Source organism: Ovis canadensis, chromosome 18 (genome assembly GCF_042477335.2).
Source record: "Ovis canadensis isolate MfBH-ARS-UI-01 breed Bighorn chromosome 18, ARS-UI_OviCan_v2, whole genome shotgun sequence".
Classification (NCBI taxonomy): domain Eukaryota; kingdom Metazoa; phylum Chordata; class Mammalia; order Artiodactyla; family Bovidae; genus Ovis; species Ovis canadensis.
This window is the reverse complement of record NC_091262.1, coordinates 75,267,017-75,288,766: the sequence shown is the minus strand read 5'-3', so window position 1 is coordinate 75,288,766 and position 21,750 is coordinate 75,267,017. Positions and strand designations below refer to the sequence as shown.

The following is a 21,750-nucleotide window of genomic DNA, read 5'->3' as shown; positions in this document are numbered from 1 at the left end:
GATACGGAAGCATGAAAGACGGGTGAATGATAAATGATCAGTAAATGAATGAGAAAATGTAGCTTCTTGGCAAAGCCAGCACTGCAGCCTTGAAAGACCGTTCCCTTAAATCATGTCCAGACCTTTCCAAGGGAGGGTCTAAAATTTCACTGAGTCAGCCCCTCCACCTTCTTGCCCCATGAAATCTGAAATAGGTTTGATGTGGGTGATCTCTAAGGTACCTCCAGTCTCCAGAGGCTTCAAGCAGCCAAAGGCCAATGAGCTGTCTCCAGATTCCTCATGGTCTGGGAAGGTGAGTCCCAACCATGTTCCTCCAGGGGAGGCAGTGACTGAAAGTCAGATTGTTAGGATACAGCTGGGAAGGAATACCAACCTGGCTGGGGTGGAAAAGGGAGGTTGCCAACCGCATCTTCCAACTCTGAACTGACGGTGTAAAACATTATTTTGTCAACTAAATGTATCTCTAGAGAAAGGTTCCATTTCCCTATTGGTTCTGTTTTCCCAAGGAGACCTCTTCCTCCTGGCTCCTCCCCAGCCGGGCCTCTGCAGCAACTTCTCACTGCAGACACGGCTCTAGGCGGTGCTGTCACTTCTCCACGGTGGGAGGACACACCTCAGCAGCATCAAACCAGTGGAACCTCACCACGCGGGCGTCAGAGGTGCGCCACTGCCGTTTCCTTGAGAGATTTGGCCTGGTTTACACATCTAGGTGATAAATCATTGCAAGAGCTTTAAAACGTCAAAACATCTCTTCCTCTTGTGTTATTCAGATCGGTGTCACTTGCAAGTGACAAACAGAACCTCAACTAAAATTAGCTTAAGGAAAAAGGAGCCAATTGATTCACATGATGCGAGTTTCCAGGCCTGATTGGATCCAAAGCTTTGAAAAATGTCCCGTGTCTTTCTTCCTGTTCCGGATCTCCCCTCTACTCCCTTCAGGCCACTCTTGCTCCTTCCTCCTGGAGACACAGCCTCTGGCAGTCCCAACAGCACCAAAAACTATGTTCCATGGGAAGAAGGATGTTGTCCCATTAGATTCAGCAGAGAAGGCCCGAGAAGGGCTCTAGCTTTCCAGGAAGATCCCTAAAGCTGTCACTGTGTCTGCGCGGATGAGACCCCTCCATTAGTCCTACAGAGATCAGGTTCCATACTCTTAGAGAAAGAAGGGTCAGAGCTGGGATTGTCAGGCCCACAAAGTCCATGCAGTGTTAGGATTATTGTTGCTCAGTCACTAAGTCGCATTTGACTCTTTGCCACCCCATGGACTGCAGCACGCCAGGCTTCACTGTCCTCCACTGTCTCCCAGAGTTTGCTCAACTCATGTTCATCAAATCGGTGATGCCATCTAACCATCTCATCCTCTGTCCCCCCCTTCTCCTCCCACCCTCAATCTTCCCCAGCAGCAGGGTCTTTTCCAACAAGTCAGCTCTTCGCGTCAGGTGCCCAAAATATTGGAGCTTCAGCTTCGGCATCAGTCTTTCCAATGAAGATTCAGGGTTGATTTCCTTTAGGATGGACTGGTTTGATCTCCTTGCTGCCCAAGGGACTCTCAACAGTCTTCTCCAGCACCACAGTTAGAAAGTATCAGTCCTTTGGTGCTCAGCCTTCTTTATGGTCCAACTCTCACATCTGTACATGACTAACAGAAAAACCATAGCTTTGACTAGACACACCTTTGTCAGTAAAGTGATGCCTCTGCTTTTGAATATGCTAAATTTGTCATAGCTTTCCTTCCAAGGAGCAAGCATCTTTTAACTTTATGGCTGCAGTCACCAATGGTAGTGGTTTTGGACCCAAGAGAGTAAAATGTGTCACCATTTCCACTTTTTCCCCTTCTATTTGCCATGAAGTGATGGGACTGGATGCTGTGATCTTTGTTTTTTGAACGTTGAGTTTTAAGCCAGCTTTTCCACTCTCCTATTTCACCTTCATCAAGAGAAAAGAGTTAGAATGTAATTTTCCAAAAAGGAAGAAGGAGGATGGGAAAATACGCTGGGCTGACCAAAAACACGAAAACAAACCAAAAATTGAAGCTGCCAGTGATGACCAGTTGGAACTGGGGAAATGAGAAGCCCATCTCGGGGGGAAGAAGTATTTTGTCAACCACAGCGTTCAGAAATGCAAGGGCACAGGAATGGCTTTGGCTTGGCTTTTCTGGACTGTTCTCCAATTCTTTACAGAGACTGCCTCCCTCGTGGGGAAGTCCACTCCAGCCCGCCATGATGGGCATGGCACTCCACCCAGTGCCCTGTAATGGTGCACCTATCCAGGCATTGCCCATCTTCCTCGTGTTGACTCTGTGATGGGCCCTGAAGATGTGGCTTCTGATCTCAGGGAGCTCACGCTTCTTGGAAGGGAGACAGTGGTAGCAGTGCTATGATTGAGGACAGAGGGCTTGGTTTGGCTTGGGAGGAAGCATCATGGTCCATTCAAAGACTTGGAAAAGAGGGCGTTTGAGCTGGACCTACTATTCAAAGTAGACATTTTCCAGGAAGAAGAGAGGGAAGTTTCAGACAGAACGAAGACCTGGAGCAAATATTCAAAGACTAGAGGGCATAGCTGTTGATCATGGTTGGGTAAAGAGTTAGTTGTTTCTCTTAACATCGAGTGTGGGGTGAATACCAGGGGAGGCTCAGAGATGTTGGGAACAGTGAACATTCACAAGTATCTTTCCAAGAAAAGGCCATCATGACCCCACAAGGAAGACCAGGAGAGTTACTGGCCGAGGGTCCCAGAGGCACTGGAAAAGTCGAGTTTTGATGGCTAGACAAATGCCCAGGGCTGGGAGAAGGCAAGCTGGATGCCAAGCACCCCAGAGCTTCCTCTGCTTGGAGCTCAGTCCAGAGCCTCCAGCCCATCTGGGTCAGAGCTGCCCAGGGCCTTGGCAGGGGTATCGCACAGTTTGGAGGGATGAAGCCCTACAAGGCCCCTGACCTGGCCTGCTGGCTCCAGGTGCCTGAGTCTGCTTTCTGTTCCTTGAAACGCCATGCCAGTACCTGCCTCCAGGTCTCTGCATTTGAGGTTCCCACGCCCCTAACATTCCCTCCCCTTTGCTTGGCTGGCTCTCTCCCATCGTTTAGATCTTGGCCCAACTGCCATCTTCCAAAGAGGCTTTCCTCGACAACCTTATGTAAAGGGTTCCCTCTCACCCACGGTCACTTTCACAGGGTCCAGATTTATCTCATTGCCTGCAATGATCTTACTGGTTCATGCCATCGAGTTACTTGACAAGGCTAAGTGCACACTTACAGAGTGCCAGGCACTAGTCTGGTGCTGTGGGTATGACCTCAGCCTGACAAATCACTGCCCTCGGAGAGCTTTCATTCCACTGGTGCACACAGATAAAGACAAATAACATAACATCCAGTGGTGCTGAGCTATGAAGAAATCATTCCAAGTAGGGAAGTGAGGGCTGATTGGAAGCTGCTGTTGTATTTAGACCAATCAGAGAAATTGTCTTTATGGCAGAGACGTGGATGAGTGAGGAGGCAAGCCAGGCAAGTACCTGGGGAGAGCATTCCTGGTAGAAGGCATAGCCAGGGCAAAGGCCCTGGGGCAGACAAGGCCAGAGAACAGGAAGTGTCAGGAGGGTTTGACTGGGGTGAGGGCGAATGGAAGGAGCTGGGCTGGGGGCCTCAAAGCCCATGGGGAGGATCTTGGCTTGAATTCCAGGTATAATGGGAAGCTGACGAGGGTTCCATCAGGAACTCCTCTCCACTGGAATGCATGTTCCATGAGATATAGGGTCATCGCTCAGCTGCCCCACATCCATGGTCCAACAAGTGTCTGACTGGTCATAAATGTCCTATGAATCTCTATGGAAAGAATCAGTTCATTAAAAGAACATTCCTTCCATTCCCTGCAGACCCATACTAGTTGAACGTTGACATCATAGTTTGAACATTCAAATTAACTTTTGATCTGTCAGACCAAATCCATCTTTTCTTGGAGCCAACTCTGACATCTAAATAAACCAGTATCTTCCCAGATCTAGAGAAGCATACAGAGAGACTCTTGTTTATTTTTACCAGATCAGATTTTTTTCTGTGGGAAGGTTGGGGAAGAGAGAGTATACACAGGAGATAAATGCAAAGTCAAGTTTTAAAATGCAGCTCCGGCACCCACAGCCTGTCTGGTCATCCTTGAAAACTCACTTCCATTCGTTTAGCACAGAAAAGTATCGGGACTGTTTATGCTGTGTGGACCCCTTAAAGATGACCATCCCTGCCAAAAGGCCTCCCACCAGGAATGGGAAGGAGGATTATCTGGCGGTTTCTGACTATTAGATTCCATAAATGTCATCCCCACTCTTGGCGCCTAAAGGCCATTGAGTTCTCAGTAAACATGAGAGGCAACGGCCTTTGCTAAATAAACCCTGCATCATCACCAGCATTGTAAATGTAGCATTGTTAATGTAGCACTTAACTGGATATTTTAAAAGGGGGACTAGGAAAAAAAAAGACAACACAACAGCATTTTTCCACCCAATCAAAATCAAATTACACCTGAGCAACATAATTGGAGTTTAATGAGTAGTTTTATGTTTTGCTAATCAAATCACCATATTGATGGGGTTTATCAGCAGAAATACAATGTTAGTTACTAAGGAATGATAAAAAATTAATGCAACTCTAAACACAGCATCCCACATTACACACGGAAAGGCCCGTGTGGACGGTCAGGAGGCTGGTCATTTTTCCTTTTAATGAGTCCTATAACTGCCGGGCACGGGAACTCTGGCTGGGCAATGTTTATTTGCCATCTTCAATTAAGCGTGGTTCCAGGGCTGGAGGTTATCTGGGGATGCTAACGGGAAGTGTTCAGAAGTGACCATGCTCCATCCCTAGGCATCCGTGCTGGGGAATAAAGCCATAGGTTTTAAAACATCACCAAATCCCTTCTCCTAGAGATTCAAAGTATTAGGGCATCTGTCTGTCAAAAGCAAGAACAAGCTGAAATCAAAAAAATAAATAAAATAAACACAGGTTGAAAGGTCAACTATATTCACAGTCTCCATGCAGGGGAGATCTAAGAGTTCTCTTATGCCAAAGACTCAATCAATCAGGAATGATTAAATTGGCAGCATAGCACAGCTCAGATTTTTTTTTTTTAAGAGATATGTACACGGTTTTACAGGGCAAACAAGAGAGCAATCAGGCACCCCAATCACCCTGCCTCTTCTGGGGCAGCCAAAAACACTCCATGATGCAGAGGTGATGGAATTCCAGTTGAGCTACTTCAAATCCTAAAAATGATGCTGTGAAAGTGCTGCACTCAATATCCCAGCGAATTTGGAAAACTCAGCAGTGGCCACAGGACTGGAAAAGGTCAGTTTTCTTTCCAATCCCAAAGAAAGGCAATGTTAAAGAGTTCTCAAACTACCACACAATTGCACACATCTCACACACTAGCAAAGTAATGCTCAAAGTTTTCCAAGCCAGGCTTCAACAGTACGTGAACCATGAACTTCCAGATGTTCAAGCTGGATTTAGAAAAGGCAGAGGAACCAGAGATCAAATAGCCAATATCCGTTGAATCATAGAAAAAACAAGAGAGTTACAGAAAAAATCTACTTCTTCTTTATTGAATATTACTAAGTCTTTGTGCAGATCACAACAAACTGTGGAAAATTCTTAAAGAGATGGGAATACCAGACCATCTTACTTGCCTCCTGAGAAAGCTGTATGCAGGTCAAGAAGCAACAGTTAGAACTGCACATGGAACAACAGGCTGGTTCCAAACTGGGAAAGGAGTACATCAAGGCTGGATATTGTCACCCTGCTTATTTAACTTCTATGCAGAGTACATCATGAGAAATGCTGGACTGGATGAAGCAAAAGCTGGAATCAAGATTGCCGGGAGAAATATCAATCAATAACCTCAGATATGCAGATGACGCCACCCTTATGGCAGAAAGTGAAGAGGAGCTAAAGGGCCTCTTGATGAAAGTGAAAGAGGAGAGTGCAAAAGTTGGCTTAAAATTCAACATTCAAAAAACTAAGATCATGGCATCCGGTCTCATCACTTCGTGGCAAAGAGATGGGGAAACAATGGAAACAAAGACAGACTTTATCTTCTTGGGCTCCAGAATCACTGCAGATGGTGATTGCAGCCATGAAATTAAAAGACACTTGCTCCTTGGAGGAAAAGCTATAACCAACCTAGACAGCATATTAAAAAGCAGAGACATTACTTTGCCAACGAAGGTCTGTCTAGTCAAAGCTATGGTTTTTCTGATAGTCATGTATGGATGTGAGAGTCGGACCATAAAGAAAGCTGAGCACTAAAGAACTGATGCTTTTGAACTGTGGTGTTGGAGAAGACTCTTGAGAGTCCCTTGGACTGCAAGGAGATCCAACCAGTCCATCCTAAAGAAAATCAGTCCTAAATGTTCATTGGAAGGACTGATGCTGAAGCGGAAACTCCAATACTTTGGCCACCTGATGTGAGGAACTGACTCATTTGAACAGACCCTGATGCTGGGAAAGATTGAAGGCAGGAGGAGAAGGGGACAACAGAGGATGATATGGTTGGATGGGATCACTGACTCAATGGACATGAGTTTGAGCAGGCTCCAGGAGTTGGTGATGGACAGGGAAGCCTGGAATGCTGCAGTCCAAGGTGGTCGCACAGAGTCAGACACGATTGAGGTACTGAACTGAACTGATGATGCAGAAACGTTTTACAGGAAATGAGGCCCAAAGAACTCACAGTTGGGCTTTCCTGTCCCCTGCCAAGCCCTCGAGGTCTAGGTTTCTCTTCCCAGGTTTGACAGAGGGAGCGGCATCGTCAAAGATGAGATGAGGGAATTCCCTGGTGGTCCATTGGTCAGGACTCTGCACTTCTGCTGCAGATGACACAAGTTAGACCCCCAGTTGGGGAACTGAAATCCCACACGCAGCATGGCTAAAAGAGAGAGAGAAGAAAAGTTAAATAAAACAAAATGAAGTTAATTGAAACTCTGCTTAGCCTTTTTTTTTCCTTAAACACTGAGGCATTATTCTTGAATTTTCTGCAAATACCTTATGATGTCAAAAATAATGTATGACCCCAACGTCCAGAACTGCTCATAGAGTCAAGCTGTCTGTATCATACTGAGCTGGGTATGCCTTGCCCTCTCCTTCTGAACATGAGATTTCAGGGTCAGAAGGAACCTCAGGGGTCACCTGCTTCATCCTTTCTTCCCAGGGACAAGGAATTGTCCTTGTAAGCAACTGCACACTTATGCGTTCATTTAAATCTTACAGTAACCCCATGAGTTGCGTGCCTCATCCCCATTTTAGTGTTGAGAAAATTGAGGCTCACAAAGCGAGGTGACCCACCTGAGTGGGTCACCTGAGTGAGTGACAGAGTCAGAATTTCAACCGCAGTTGCCAGCTCCCATGGAGAGAAAACATTCCATCTGATGCTGTCCCAGGATTTGGGGTGGGATCCATTAGTTTACAAAATAAAGCCCACACTCGGCCCCATATGTGAGACCCACCACCTTTCCAGCCTTCATCCCTCTGCTCCTATCCCCGATATATCCCCCACTCCCATCCACAAGTTTCCTTGACAGGTTTCAGAGTGGCAGTGGGTATGGAATCATATAGTCGCAGTGGCTCTGAAGCACAAGACCAGGCCGCCCCCCCCCCCCCCCCCCGCCCAGCTTTAGACCAAAGCTGAGTCTGATGTTTCTGTCCGTGCCCTGGGATGGAGTAGGGCCACCTACAGGGACAGTCTGGGGCAGAGGTGGCTTCTATAACCTCAGTGCTTTGCCACTTGACCTCTCCCACTTGCCCTCATCCAGCTGAGCTCACAGGTGCCCATCATTCCTATGGACCTTGATCCAAATGATGTCTGCCTTTGAGGATGATGACGTCAGAGAGGATGAAAGAACCAGAAGAGAAGGCTAGACTCAGCATCTCTATGATTTTTCAGGTGGGGAAATTGAGAACCAAAGACAGCTAGACAATGAGTCGGGGCACCAGACCAGACCTTAGTCCTCTGCCTTCTAGTTCAGTGCATTCCCTACTACCCACAAAAAAATGCCCCCCAAAGGCATGGCTCCTTATTTATCGCTACTGAAAAATAAGATCCCTGGAGGCAGGGGCAAGAACATTGTTGTTATTGTTCAGTCACTCATTCCGACTCTTTGCGACTCCATGGACTGCAGCACGCCAGGCTTCACTGTCCTTCACCAACTCCTGGAGCTTACTCAAACTCATATCCATTGAGTTGGTGAGGTCATCCAACCATCTCATCCTCTGTCATCCCTTTCTCCTTCTGCCTTCAATCTTTCTCAGCATCAGGGTCTTTTCTAATGAACTGGCTCTTAGCCTCAGGTGGCCAAAGTATTGGAGCTTCAGCTTCAGCACCAGTCCTTCGAATGAATATTCAGGACTGATTTCCTTTAGGATGGACTGGTTTGATCTCCTTGCTGTCCAAGGGACTCTCGAGAGTTTTCTCCAACACCACAGTTCAAAAGCATCAATTCTTTGGTGCTCAAAGAAAGCCTTTTTTATGGACCAGCTCTCACATCCATACATGACTACTGGAAAAACCATAGTTTAGACTAGACGGACTTTTGTCGGCAGAGTAATGTCTCTCCTTTTTAATATGCTGTCTAGGTTGGTCATAGCTTTTCTTCCAGGAAGCAAGTGTCTTAATTTCATGGCTGTAGTCACCATCTACAATGATTTTGGAGCCCAAGAAAATAAAGTCTGACGCTGTTTCCATTGTTTCCCCATTATTTACCATGAAGTGATAGGACTGGATGCCATGATCTTCATTTTTGAATGTTGAGTTTTAAGCCAGCTTTTTTATTCTCCTCTTCCATCTACATCAAGAGGGGTTTTAGTTCCTCTTTGCTTTCTGCCATAAAGGTGGTGTTATTTGTATATCTGAGGTTATTGATATTTCTCCCAGCAGTCTTGATTCCAGCTTGTGCTTCATCCAGCCCAGCATTTCTCATTATATACTCTGAATATAAGTTAAATAAGCAGGGTGACAATATACAGCCTTGACATACTGCTTTCCTAATTTCTAACCAGTCCATTGGTCCATGTCCAGTTCTAACTGTTGCTTCTTGACCAGCATACAGATTTCTCAGGATGCAGGTAAGGTGGTCTGATACTACATCTCTTGAAGAATTTTCCACAGTTTGTTGTAATCCACACAATCAAAGGCTTCAGCATAGTCAATGGAGCAGAAATAGGTGTTTTTTTCTAGAATTCTCTTGCTTTATCTATGATCCAGCAGATGTTGGCAATTTGATCTCTGGTTCCTCTGCCTTTTCTAAATCCAGCTTGCACATCTGAAGGTTCTCAATTCGCAAACTGTTGAAGCCTAGCTTGGGGGATTTTCAGCATTACTTTGCTGGCATGTGAAATGAGTGCAAATGTGCAATAGTTTGAACATTGTTTGGCATTGTCTTTCTTTGGGATTGGAATGAAAACTGATCTTTTCCAGTCCTGTGGCCACTGCTGAGTTTTCCAAATTTGCTGGCATATTGAGTGCAGCACTCTCACAGCATCATCTTTTAGGATTTGAAAGAGTGCAGCTGGAATGCCATCACCTCTACTAGCTTTGTTCATAGTGATGCTTCCTATGGCCCACTTGACTTTGCTCTCCGCAATGTTTGGCTTTAGGTGAGTGATCACACCATTGTGATTATCTGGGTCATTAAAATCTTTTTTTGTATAGTTCTTCTGTGTATTCTTGCCACCTCCTCTTAATATCTTCTACTTCTGTGAGTCCATACCAAAGTCAACATTTTCTCACCATCTATCCTTCTAGACTCCATCCAGTGGAGCCCATCCAAACACATGAGGAACCACATCTTCTGACATGGCAGAGGAAGCCCAACAGAAATGAAGCTACAGCCCAGATCTCAGCATCATTCAGCCACTGAGAGTCCGCACCCCATGATGGGGAGGATTTGAAGGTATTTTGTGGGTTGAAAGTATGCCAGGAGCCTAGGACAGTGCCTGGCACAAAGGAAGCACCAGGAAGTATTTGATGAGTGAATGGATCTCTCACCCAATCAGGCAACCAGTTCATCTCAAGGTGGCTCTTTATTACAGTCACAGTCATTCATTAGTCTCTCTAGCCCTCTTAGGTCATCCACCCGGGGAGTGTTCCTCTTCTCTTCCCAGATGCCAGATAGAAGAAGGTGTGAGTTCCAAGAAGACTCCTTTTTCCATGAGGAATCTGCTAAAAATGACCCTGAGTTGGCCATTCACTGGCCAGTCGCACCTCTACAGATGGTTTGGAATTGCTTTGGAATCACAGCCCACAGCATCAGAGTGCTCAGCAGAAAAGCCACCAAAATTAGCAAGAGAGATATAAAAGTCCTGTGAATCCTACCTTCTTCTCCCCTTCCATCTTAAACTAAGACCTGCAGTTCCAAGTCATTTTGCCACCATTGGCTGGATAAAGAGGATGCTGAGCCCCAAGAGGAAGCAGAGCTGAGATGGAAAAAGCCCAAATCTCTGACTCACTACATGAGAGGCTGCCTGGCACACACACCATAGGACTTTCCTTCTACTGTGTTGAGCCACCAAGATTTGGAGTTTATTTACCGCAGTTGCTATTGTGTGCTTAAAAAATACAATAGGAAGATAAACAATCTATACTGCCCACTCGGCAATTCACTGGACATTTCATGTAGATTATCTCATGCAGTTATCTGGTCAACCTTGTAAAGTCGGTTTCATTCTTTCATCTTATAGTTTAGAAAACTTCAGCTCTGGGAGGTTAAGTAACCTATCCTTCTATGACTAATAAGAAATAGAGGCAGGATTAGAGGCAGGATTAGAGGCAGGACTCTCTGACTCCAAAAACGATGGGATCTCTAAAAAGAACATGATGTGTGCCAAGTAGGAGACAAAGAAAAGGTGCTTTGGGACATCAAAGTGAAAACAACTCCATTTGATCAGGAAGATCAGTAAATGCTCGGGGAGCAGGGAGCTTTTGAGAGGGTCTTTGAAGGATAGACAGAATTGAAGCCAATTAAAGTGAGAGATGTGTCTCTAGCAGAAGAAACAGCCTGGGCACATGGATGGAGTTTGAAAAGCATGGGTCCCACATAGAGGAGAGAGATGGAACCCAATTTCTCCAGTGTGTGGGGTGCAGTAGGAGATAAAGAGGGATAAGGCTAGTGGGTTTAAATCACAGCAGGTCTTAGATGTCAAAAATATTGACACATGAGGGAATTTGTACTTTCGACAGGAAAGGACTTTGAGTAGAGTTCTATAATCATAGCTATAAATCCAAAGCCTAATTTAGCATAATCTTATGTAAACACCAATACTCTCTTTTAACGTTTATGTTGGTGAAAATAATAACACATAGTCTTCTTCCTTAGACATGGAGAGGATTACCAGCAGTGATTTCAATAACAACTAAAGCACACAGAATGGGACTTCCCTGGTGATTCAGTGGTTAAGATTTCACCTTCCAACGCAGGGATGTGGGTTCAATCCCTGGTCAGGGAGCTAAGCTCCCACATGCCTCACAGCCAAAAGAAAACAAAAAAAAAAAACATAAAATAGAGCAATATTATAACAAATTCAGTAAAGACTTTTAAATGGTACATACCATTTAAAAAAATAAAGCACACCAAGTCAATGAAGACTTTAAAGTGACTCATGTTATTTTTAAATAAATAAAGTACATTGCAGAATTTTGTTTCATTCATTGATGGTCCCATAATTTGTTGCAAGCAGAGCCACACCTGTGACATTCATGTGTGTCCATGAGTCCAAGTATGTTACTTGGACAGAAAAACTGGTACAGCCTGCAGAGAAATGATGCTTCATCCCCAGCCAGCAACATCTCCATCGACACAGGATGGATGGCAGCAGCAAGACCTCTGGAAATGCCGGGGGAGCTCTTTTCCACATCACATGACCAGCAATCATCTCCTTTGCATTTCAGTCCCTGTCATCTCTCCAGACACCAGGAAGATTTCCTTTCCATAAACGGAAGCCCTGTGAGCCCACCCATGACCACAACAGCATCCCTCAATTTCAAGGCCGGAGAAGCAGCGAGGCCAGGAATCTAAAAGAATTCTGAAAGGGAGTGTCGAGTGCTGCTGCTGGGAGAGTTCTGTCCAGTTCCTCGGACACATGCCAGCCCTAAAGGGGGTCTTGGGTGATACAGAGATGACCACCCACTGTCTCCCACCTAAGTGGGTCAGGAGGAGGAGCTCATCAAACCTGCGGATGGTTGTAATCAGGAGTGAACACAGCTGCTGTAGCAGACCCCACTTTGGGTCCTGCAGAGGCAATACAGAGGTTTATTAGCCCAGCATCCATCTTCAAGACAGCTACAAATTCCTGTGATCCAGTCTCTCCACCCTCCCTCCCCACCCCTGCCAATTCCTATGTTCAAGTCCAGCTTCCTAGCAGGGAGAAGGGGTTGGAGTTGGGCTCATGACCCAGCAAAAGGACCCAGATGCCTGGGTTTCAATCCTGGTTTGTCTTCCCCAAAGCTCCCTAGACTTTAAATAGGTGACTCACTTTCTTTGAACACTACAAAATATTGAGAGACGTCAACGTGAGGGGTCATTTATTAAGTACCCAGCACACAAAAGGGACTCAGTAAATAATGGCTAATATCAATCACGGATCCTTTCCTTAGTGAAAACAGTGTGTTTTCATGATGTTGCTGAGATGTGTGAGACTTTGTGGCCAGGTGTTTCAGAAAGCTAGGAGCTTCTGGGCAGTGTGTGATCCGTCTTGAGAATGGACCCAAGACTAAGCAGCAGGGTCGTTTCAAGTCCGGAACTGGCAACAAATACATCAACAGGTCCTCCTCACTCTGTACCAGCTGCAAATCTGATAAGAAACTCGATGTCCTCATCTGAGTTGTCAAGAAAATGATCCAGACTTCCCAGGTGGTCCAAGGGCTAAGACTCTGTACTCCCAGTGAAGCGGGCTCAGGCTCAATCTCTGGTCAGGGAGCTAGAACCCAGATGTTGCAACTTAAAAAGAAGAAGGAGATCCCGCATGCCACAATGAAGACAGAATATCCCACGTGACGCAACTAAGACCCAGTGCAGCCAAAATAAATCAGCTAATTACAAAATAAAATGATCAACAGGACAGAAGTTGAGACAGAGCCCATAGTACAATACAGAAAAACCCTAAGGAGTTAACATCAGTCCTATCAATCACGGATACCTTCCGGGTACAGTTGTCAACAACAACCCCCAACGACTGCGGAATTTGGCCCCATATCCTCAACTTGTCTGCCAGGACATCCTGAGAGATTTGGTTTCATTCCTGGAGGACTCTGACATCAGATGTGACTGCAACATCCCCCAATGAACCAGGCCATGGGGCCCAAGAATAGAAGATGGGTTTTTGCTGACCAGGAGCCCGAAGTGTTATAATTACAGACCGCTCTTGGAACCAGCTTGATGGTGATTTGAATCTTGAATCCACCATTTAGCACGTGGTATAATCTTGGGAGCACTCCAGAAGTTTTCTGAGCCTCTAGTTTCCTTTTAAAAAAATAAAATCGGAACAAACCCAACTCATGGGTTTTCAGAGGCAGTTAAAGCGCAACATGACTCGCAGGGAGCCCCAGGCCTGGCTCTGGTCAAATAGGAGCCTCTTTGTTCCACACCGGAGAGTTTCTGGCCAAGAACTTGGATGGGGGGTAGTGCCTTCACCCTTCCAAGCCAAGCATACTGGCTTGCCTGCTGCAATGCGTCGCATCTCGGAAAGCGAAGACAATGGCACTCAGGCTGGAGATTTCTCAGCCCAGTGCACAGTAAATCGCCTCCACTTTTTGGCAAGACATTTCTGCTTCTTGGCTACTCCCTTTAGGATGACATTTGCCAAAGGACATGAGGATATTACTCATTAGTATATCTGAGACCCAAGACAATTCTGGCCAAGGCCAGAGTCCCCACTTCCTCTCTAGGGTTCCTTTCTGAATGAACAAAAGGGTGTCAGGGCTTCATTTAAATATTCCAACCATTAATCCTGGGCTCTAGCTGCAGGGCTGTTCCAGCCCTTTGGGGGTTTTGAATACATTTTAAGGATCATTGCAAATTTGATTGCCATCAATAAAATTGCAAACAATATAATTATATTTGTTTACTTATGTCTAAATAGATTCACACGTGTGAAATGTGAGGATGTTAATATAAGCAAACACACCATCATATACATATCTGTGCTTTGGGATGTATAGTGATTCCTACCTACACAGCACACACATGCACTTATATAACTTGCAAAAATAATCTACTTTTTCTTCTATGCTAGACCGAAAAAAAAAATCAAATCTAAGCACGAAGGAAGTGAAAAAACTACATGTATCATTCACCTGATTTCAATTGTGCCTCCCTTTGAACCTCAGCCAAATCATTTTGTACATTAAAAATTGGTCAGGGATGATAAGATTCCATTTTCATGGTTGGTAATGCAGAACCAGGGAAAGAATACAATTACAGACCCCTGAGTAAACTCTGCGAATGTCAACTTGATGTAAATGATCAAGTGTCGACAAAGGGGCTGGGGGAGGGAGGGCTGGGAGAGGAGAGGAGAGCTGAACTCCTACGGAGAGCAAGAGACAGACAGACAGACAGACAGAACGAGCCAGAGATGAGGCTAGCGTCATTGTCAGACTTTCACTGAGCTGGAACACAGAGCTCCTGGGGCCAGGGGCTATCTCCGCCTCGCTCTTGGGCCGGTCTTATACCAAGGTTTATCAGCTAAATGCCCTTATTCATTCCCCGAAGCTGTACTTAAGCACCCACTTGGGTTCTTGGGCTAGTAAGTGGAAGGACTTCCCTGGTGGCTCAGACGGTAAAGAGTCTGCCTGCAATGTGAGAGACCCAGGTTTGATCCCTGGCTTGGGAAGATCCCCTGGAGAAGGAAACGGCAACCCATCCCAGTATTCTTGCTTGGAAAATCCCATGGAGGGAGGAGCCTGGCAGGCTACAGTCCATGGGGTCGCAAAGAGTCGGACACAACTGAGCAACATTACTTTCTTTTTTTTTCTTTCTTGGGCTAGTAAAGGCCACATAATGGAAGTAAAATAGGATTGACCTCAGGCAGCTCAGATCAGTCCTATGGGATGTCCTTACCCAGGTGGGAACAGAAGTCCATACAGAGACATTTCACTGGTACCAGAGGCTTCCCTGTAGGGGAACACACAGAGGTCCTTCTGAGAGAGAGAAAATAAAATCAGCTCATCAGCTCTTCCCGTGGCCATGTGAGTCAAGGGAAAGACACATGGGAAGGGGCAAGGGAACTACAACCCGCTGTGAAGCTGTCCCTAGTGGAACATCATGGCAAATAAGGGGTGAAGGGTCTCAAGGCCACACCATCACCCAAGAAACTCTGGAAAGGACGCTGGCAGTTTGTCTTGAGACGTTAAGCCTGGGGCATGATGTCTATCATCAAAAGCTTGAAGGACTACTGAGTTGCAACTGGGTAAATTAAGCTCCTGGAGGGTTTTGACTCCAGACTCAGAACCAGTAGATAGAAATGGCCGGAAAGGATATCTGTGCATTGTAACAGAGGGGCATCCAACATGAAACTAAGCTGCTTTGCTAGGTAGTGAGCTCCCTGTCACTCTGGGTATGACAGAAGGCCAGACAAACCCTTGTTCAGAACATTGTAGAGAGCATTTTTGCATTGGAGGAGAGGGAACATTGACAGAATGATATGGACAGAGGCTAACTAGACTACTAGTTAGATAGCATTCCCTGGGAGTTCAGATGGTAAAGAATCTGCCTGCAATGTAGGACCTGGGTTCGATCCCTGGGTTGGGAAGACCCCCCTGGAGAAGGAAATGGCAATCTACTCCAGTAATCTTGCCTGGAGAATCCCACAGATAGAGGAGCCTGGCAGGCTACAGTCCATGGGGTCGAAAAGAGTTGGACAGAACTGAGTGACGAAGCACTCAATGGATATGGGTTTGAGCAAACTCCAGGAAAGAGTGAAGGACAGGGAAGCCCGGTGCACATGCTGCAGACCATAGGTCACAAAGAGTAAAGAGTTGGACATGACTTAGCAACTGAACAACAACTAGTTAGAACCTGGGTCAGTATTAGGCTTGGAGAAGGAGAAGAGGGAGAGAGTCTGAAGTCACAACCTGCCTCGCAGGCCTCTTAGGTTTTTTTCTCCAGGCTGTGATCTCTCCCACCAGATCCATCTGCTGAACAGGCCCACACAACAGATCGTCTACGTCCCCTAGTCTTACTGCTGCTCCATCACTTCCCCTAGTTGGCGAGTGCATTCACTCTCTCATTCAGCAAAACTGGGTCCCTAAATGGCAAGTACTTCTTCTAGGCTCTGAAGATACAAAGGAGCACAAAACACTGGCAGTCTCAGCTGTGTGCCTGATCTATGATGCTGGACATGGGGTGGTCATGCGTGAACCCAAGGGTTAGCAATGAGGTCAGGATGGCGGGCATATTCCCCTCCTTCTTGAAATTCATTCACACTCTTGAGGGATATTATATAGCACATGATATCTGTAGTACAGCCAAAGATAAGCGTCACTAAACTGAACGCAAAAGTCGTGCCTTCCTGGCTTCCTGCCACCTCTCTTGTTATGGGATGCTGGTTGATACAGTGAAGGGAGGAAGGATGGCAGCATGAAATAGGTAGCAAGAAGCCAATGAGGGCTAACCCCGGGAGAGACATCGTCCGCACGTGTGCTTTGAGCCAGGCTGGGAAGTCACACTGCTACTCCTTTGTGCTAGACCATCGATTCCAAGTTCTGAGCTTCCAGACACCATGTTGGTTTCCATCTTCTCTCCATCACCCTGGGAAGTCAGGGAATTGGAGGTGGTTTTCCACTTTAGACTCTAAGTTTCTGGCTATGCCTTGGATTTCCTCCCTGTTCCTGCTTTGGGCTTCTTCAACTATTTCTCCTTTGACTCCAGAAATACAACAAGTACTCAGCAGGCTACTTCCCAGTTGCCTCTCTGAGGATAGCTCAGCAAGACCAATTGAATTACCTCGTGGTTTTATATCTAGGGACACCCAGGCCACCTCCCAACAACAGTGGATTCAGAAGAGTGTTTTGTGCTTATACCTTTCCATGGACTCCCTAGCTTGATGGGAAAGGATGTTTGCTAACCCAGTATAAGGAGAGTTGGGAGGTGAGCGGGAAGATAGAAAAGAGCAAACCCAGACTAAGGCATCAGAGGAACATCAAGATTGGGCTTGGAGAATAAGTGTGGTGAACAAAGTCACTTCTGAGGTTCTCCATGTTACTAAAGGGACCTCAAATCACGTCCACCACCTCATTATTTTTCTATCTCCCTGAAGTCTTCTCTAACCTTTGGGCAGTTGACTTGCCAAATAAATGTTTACCCAAACAGAACTGAAATATGATGCTAGGGACTTCTCCAGTGCTCCAGCGGTGAAGTGTCCATCTTGCAATGCAGGGGTTATGCACTCCATTCCTGAGCGGGGATCTAAGATCCCACAAGCTGCAAAGCAACTTAGCCCACGTGCTACAACTACTGAACCCCCAGGCTGGAGTTTGTGTGTCCCAGCCAGAGAGTCCGTGCACCATCACAAAAGATCCTGCAGGATGCAATGAGGGTGCCCTGTGCTGTAACTAAGATCTGACACAGCCAAATAAATAAATATTTTAAAAAAAGAAAGAAAGAGGGTTGCTTCAAGACCATCTCAGTGCTGCCTTGGGAGGTGGAGGCAATCTGAAAAACAGAGATTTCCCAATCCACTCTCCCCATGGCCAGTCAACCTCATCCACAGAGGAGTCCTGAGTAGTTCTATGAAATTCAAGCTCAGCAAGGCAGGGCTTGGAGGTGAACATGCAACATTGCACAGAGTGGTGAAGACAGGAGAAAAGCTGGCCAGGGATGGGACCCATGGTCATGGGCTGAGGAGGGTGTCCTTGAAGGGACACGAAAGAACAAGCACTTTCCAGGAGAAAGAACGCACATCTTCCTACCATCCCATCATCATTCAAACTCTGAGGGAAAGACTGATTTTTCCAATTTATTTTAGAATTATCAACCGAACTGATTAAAGCAGCCATCAACTTCGGTTGTTCTTTACGTGTCGTCCTCATTTCACATTTCCAATGTTTTCTCGCATGCAGGCTGCATAAATTATTGAAACATTATTTTATTTATCCATCCCCCTGTGACAGAAATAGGTTTTTCTGAAAGCAGATCTTTCCCTAATCAGTTTTGTTTTTCTTGGTTTTGCTTCCAAATAGCTCCATGAATTTTAGGCTGACAGATGTGTAGCACTGGTTTGCATCTTTAGGCTGAACCAAACCATGGTGGGAAGAGAAAGAAAGTGGCTCTGGATTCTAGAGTCCCTGGAAATATTTTGGTGCCTGGAAAGCGAGGCTTTCAAAATGTGGCCACAGAGCCTCCAAGAAGGGGATGGTGCCTTGAAGTGTTGTTCTGTGAAAGGTGGCCTGGACCACATCAGGGTTTAACCCCTGGTTTAAGGACCTCCACCTCCAGATGGTGGGTCTTGGCCAATGGGAGGCCAGGAAGTACGAGGTCCCAAAGGGACCACAGATGGCTATGGGTTGGTACCTTGCATTCACCTCCACCCACATCACAACTACTTCTGGAGAATCAACTGAGAAGGGCCACTATGACAGCAAGGCATAGTGAAATTGTGGGGTCTGTTGTGTCTCAGTTCAGTTCAGTTCAGTCGCTCAGTCATGTCAAAAGACTCTTTTTGACCCCATGGACTGCAGCACGCCAGGCCTCCCTGTCCATCCCCAACTCCCGGAGTTTACCCAAACTCATGTCTATTGAGTCGGTGATACCATCCAACCATCTCATCCTCCGTCATCCCCTTCTCCTCCTGCCTTCAATCTTTCCCAGCATCAGGGTCTTTTCCAATGAGTCAGCTCTTCATATCAGCTGGCCAAAGTATTGGAGTTTCAGCATCAACATCAATCCTTCCAATGAACACTCTGGACTGATGTCCTTTAGGATGGACTGGTTGGATCTCTGTGTCTACTTAAGAACATGATTTGGATTTGAAGTGTTCAAGAGATGAGGAGCTATGTGCTTTGCCAAGAGAGGAAACGTGCTGATGTAAAACCCAGATGTGCCAAAGAACAGCTGGTCACTTTCTCTGTGGTTTGCAAGACAAAAGACCGGCTCTGCAGGCAGGCACTCAGGGTCCTTCATGGTCTGGATCCTGGGGATGCCTCCAGCCCTGCTTTCCCCATCTTCCACCAAAAGAAACCACATGTTCCTTCTCTGAAAGAATCCTGGGTTCTCAGCACGATGAACAACAGTTCTTTTTTGATCTTGCCCCATTGCATGACCTCACCCAGCCCCATTCTCTGCCTGGAATGATCCTTGGATGCTCATTCTTTTTTCCTTTTTTAATTTCATTTTTGGCGGCAGTGGGTCTTCATTGCTGTGCATGGGCTTTCTCTAGTTGTGGCGAGAGGGGGCTATTCTTCTTTATCGTGTGCAGGCTTCTCATAATGCCTTCTCTGTTGCAGAGCACCAGCTCTAGGCACTCAGGCTTCAGTGGTTGTGGCCCATGGGCTCTAGAGCTTGGGTTCAGTAGTTGCGGGGTACAGGCTTAGTTGCTCTGCGGCATGTGAGATCTTCCTGGATCGGGGATCAAACCAGTGTCCCCTGTACTGGCAGGTGAATTCTTAACCACTGGACTCGCAAGGGAAGTCCTGTGATACCTATTCTTGATGGCAAGCTCTTTTCCTCTCTCAAATTCCCAACTCAGACCTGAGAGGACAATGATGATGGTGATGGCTAATCGTGACCGAGCAAGTACTAGGTGACAGACAGCATTCTAAGGACTTGTTTTATTTAATCTTCATGACAACTTTAATATGGTAGTGATAGTAAGAATACATTTTTATTATATTATCCCCATTTTTTTTTTCGGTGACTACAGCCACAAAAAAAGAAAACTTGCTCCTTGAAAGAAAAGATATGAAAAACCTAGACAGCATATTTAAAAGCAGTGGCATCACTTAGTCAACAAAGGTCTGTATATTCAAAGCTATGGTTTTTCCAGTAGTCATGTATGGATGTGAGAGGTGGTCCATAAAGAAGGCTGGGTGTCAAAGAATTGATGCTTTCAAACTGTGGTGCTAGAGAAGACTCTTGAGAATACCTTAGACAGCAAGGAGACAAAACCAATCAATCCTAAAGGAAATCAACCCTGAATATATATCGGAAGGACTGATGCGGAAGCTGAAGCTCCAATACTATGTCCACCTGATGTGAAGAGCTGACTCATTGGAAAAGACCCTGAACTGGGAAAGATTGAGGGCAGGAGGAGAAGGGGGCAACAGAGGATGAGATGGTTGGATGGCATCACCGCCTTGATGGGCATGAGTTTGAGCCAACTCCAGGAGATAGTGAAGGAGAGGGAAGCCTGGGGTGCTTTAGTCCATGGGGTTGCAAAGAGTTGGACATGACTTAGCAACCCAACAACAATAAAAACATCCCCATTTTAAGAAGTGAGGCTAGAAATATTATAAAACTTACTTAAGGTCCTCAAAACTCTTTAATAATAACAACAACCAGCAACAAAAGAATAATCATTTACTAAGCTCAGAATGTCCCAGAATGTACATCTGCTCATTAAACTTTCAAATCAAATGCTATCATTGCCCCACTATTACATGCATTCAAACAGGGAAGAAGTGAAAGTTGCTCAGTCGTGTCCGACTCTTTGCGACCCCATGGACTGTATATTTCATGGAATTCTCCAGGCCAGAATAATGGAGTGGGTAGCCTTTCTCTTCTCCAGGGGATTTTCCCAACCCAGGGATCAAACCCAGATCTCCCATATTGCAGGCACATTCTTTACCAGCTGAGCCACAAGGGAAGTCCTCAAACAGGGAAAGCTATCAGGGTAAAAAACAACAACAGCAGCAACAAATGCGCATCTACAAAAGCCACAGGAAATTAACTCTAATTACTAACCTTTTGCTGCAAGGAAGCTGAGACCTAAAAGAAGTGAAGTCACTCGCTCAAGGTCCCATCCCTACCAGGTGTTGGTAGAGAAGGAGTCTCCACTCGGACACCCAGCTCCAGAGTCCTGCAGGTCACACCTTGGGTCACCCTCTCCTGGAGGGTGCGGCCGCGGGGCAGCCACAGCACTAGCCTGCAAACAACTGAGTGATGAGCATGTGAACACATGACTCAGGAAGCTCCCGTGGGGGGAAAGAATACCCAGTGAGGAGACCTTGGCAGAGGCTTCATTCTTCTGAACTTTGAAATTATTATTTCCCCCCGTAATAAGAAAACCCAGAGATGTTTGGAATGTGTCTGCATCTTTGTTTTCCTTTCAAAGCAACAGCTAAAAATAAATGACCAGCCAGTCGACAGCTCCAGCTTCTCACCTGCACGTGCGGCCCCTGGTACCCCAGCATTTGTGCTATTCCCCCTCTGAACTGCAGCTCCCAGAAAAGGGCGGGAACTAACGGGAAAGGTGAGCAAGTGGGTCCAGGGGCTTTCCTGCAACTTTTCTCCTCCCAGACCCGACTTCCTCTTGCCCATCACCTTAAGGCCACACGTTTGCTTCCGGGAGCACCCCTCATGACTGACGCTTGGGTCCTACCTAAGCCAAGGTCAAACACAGGCATGGTGTTTCTGTGGGACTGGCAGAGAGACGCAGCTGGGACCCGGGGGCAGCCACAGACCTTTGTCCACACGGGCTGAAGAGTTCAGGGTCGCGGGCTTAGCTCTGTGAGAATCCCACGGGAGTATGCAGGAAGGAGTCAAGGATTCAATTCAGTTCCTCAGGAAGT

At 46.2% G+C, this 21,750-nt stretch overlaps 1 long non-coding RNA gene across 1 annotated transcript; it reads right to left on the bottom strand.

The window, feature by feature from the left end:
- Window positions 1–4,504: 4,504 nt before the first annotated feature.
- LOC138423305 (uncharacterized) lies at window positions 4,505–21,123 on the bottom strand. Its single transcript, XR_011250221.1, has 3 exons — window positions 20,924–21,123; window positions 15,086–15,139; window positions 4,505–6,906 (listed from the first exon to the last, which is right to left on the bottom strand). It is a non-coding gene; the product is annotated as an uncharacterized lncRNA (long non-coding RNA).
- Between the last annotated feature and the right edge of the window lie 627 nt (window positions 21,124–21,750).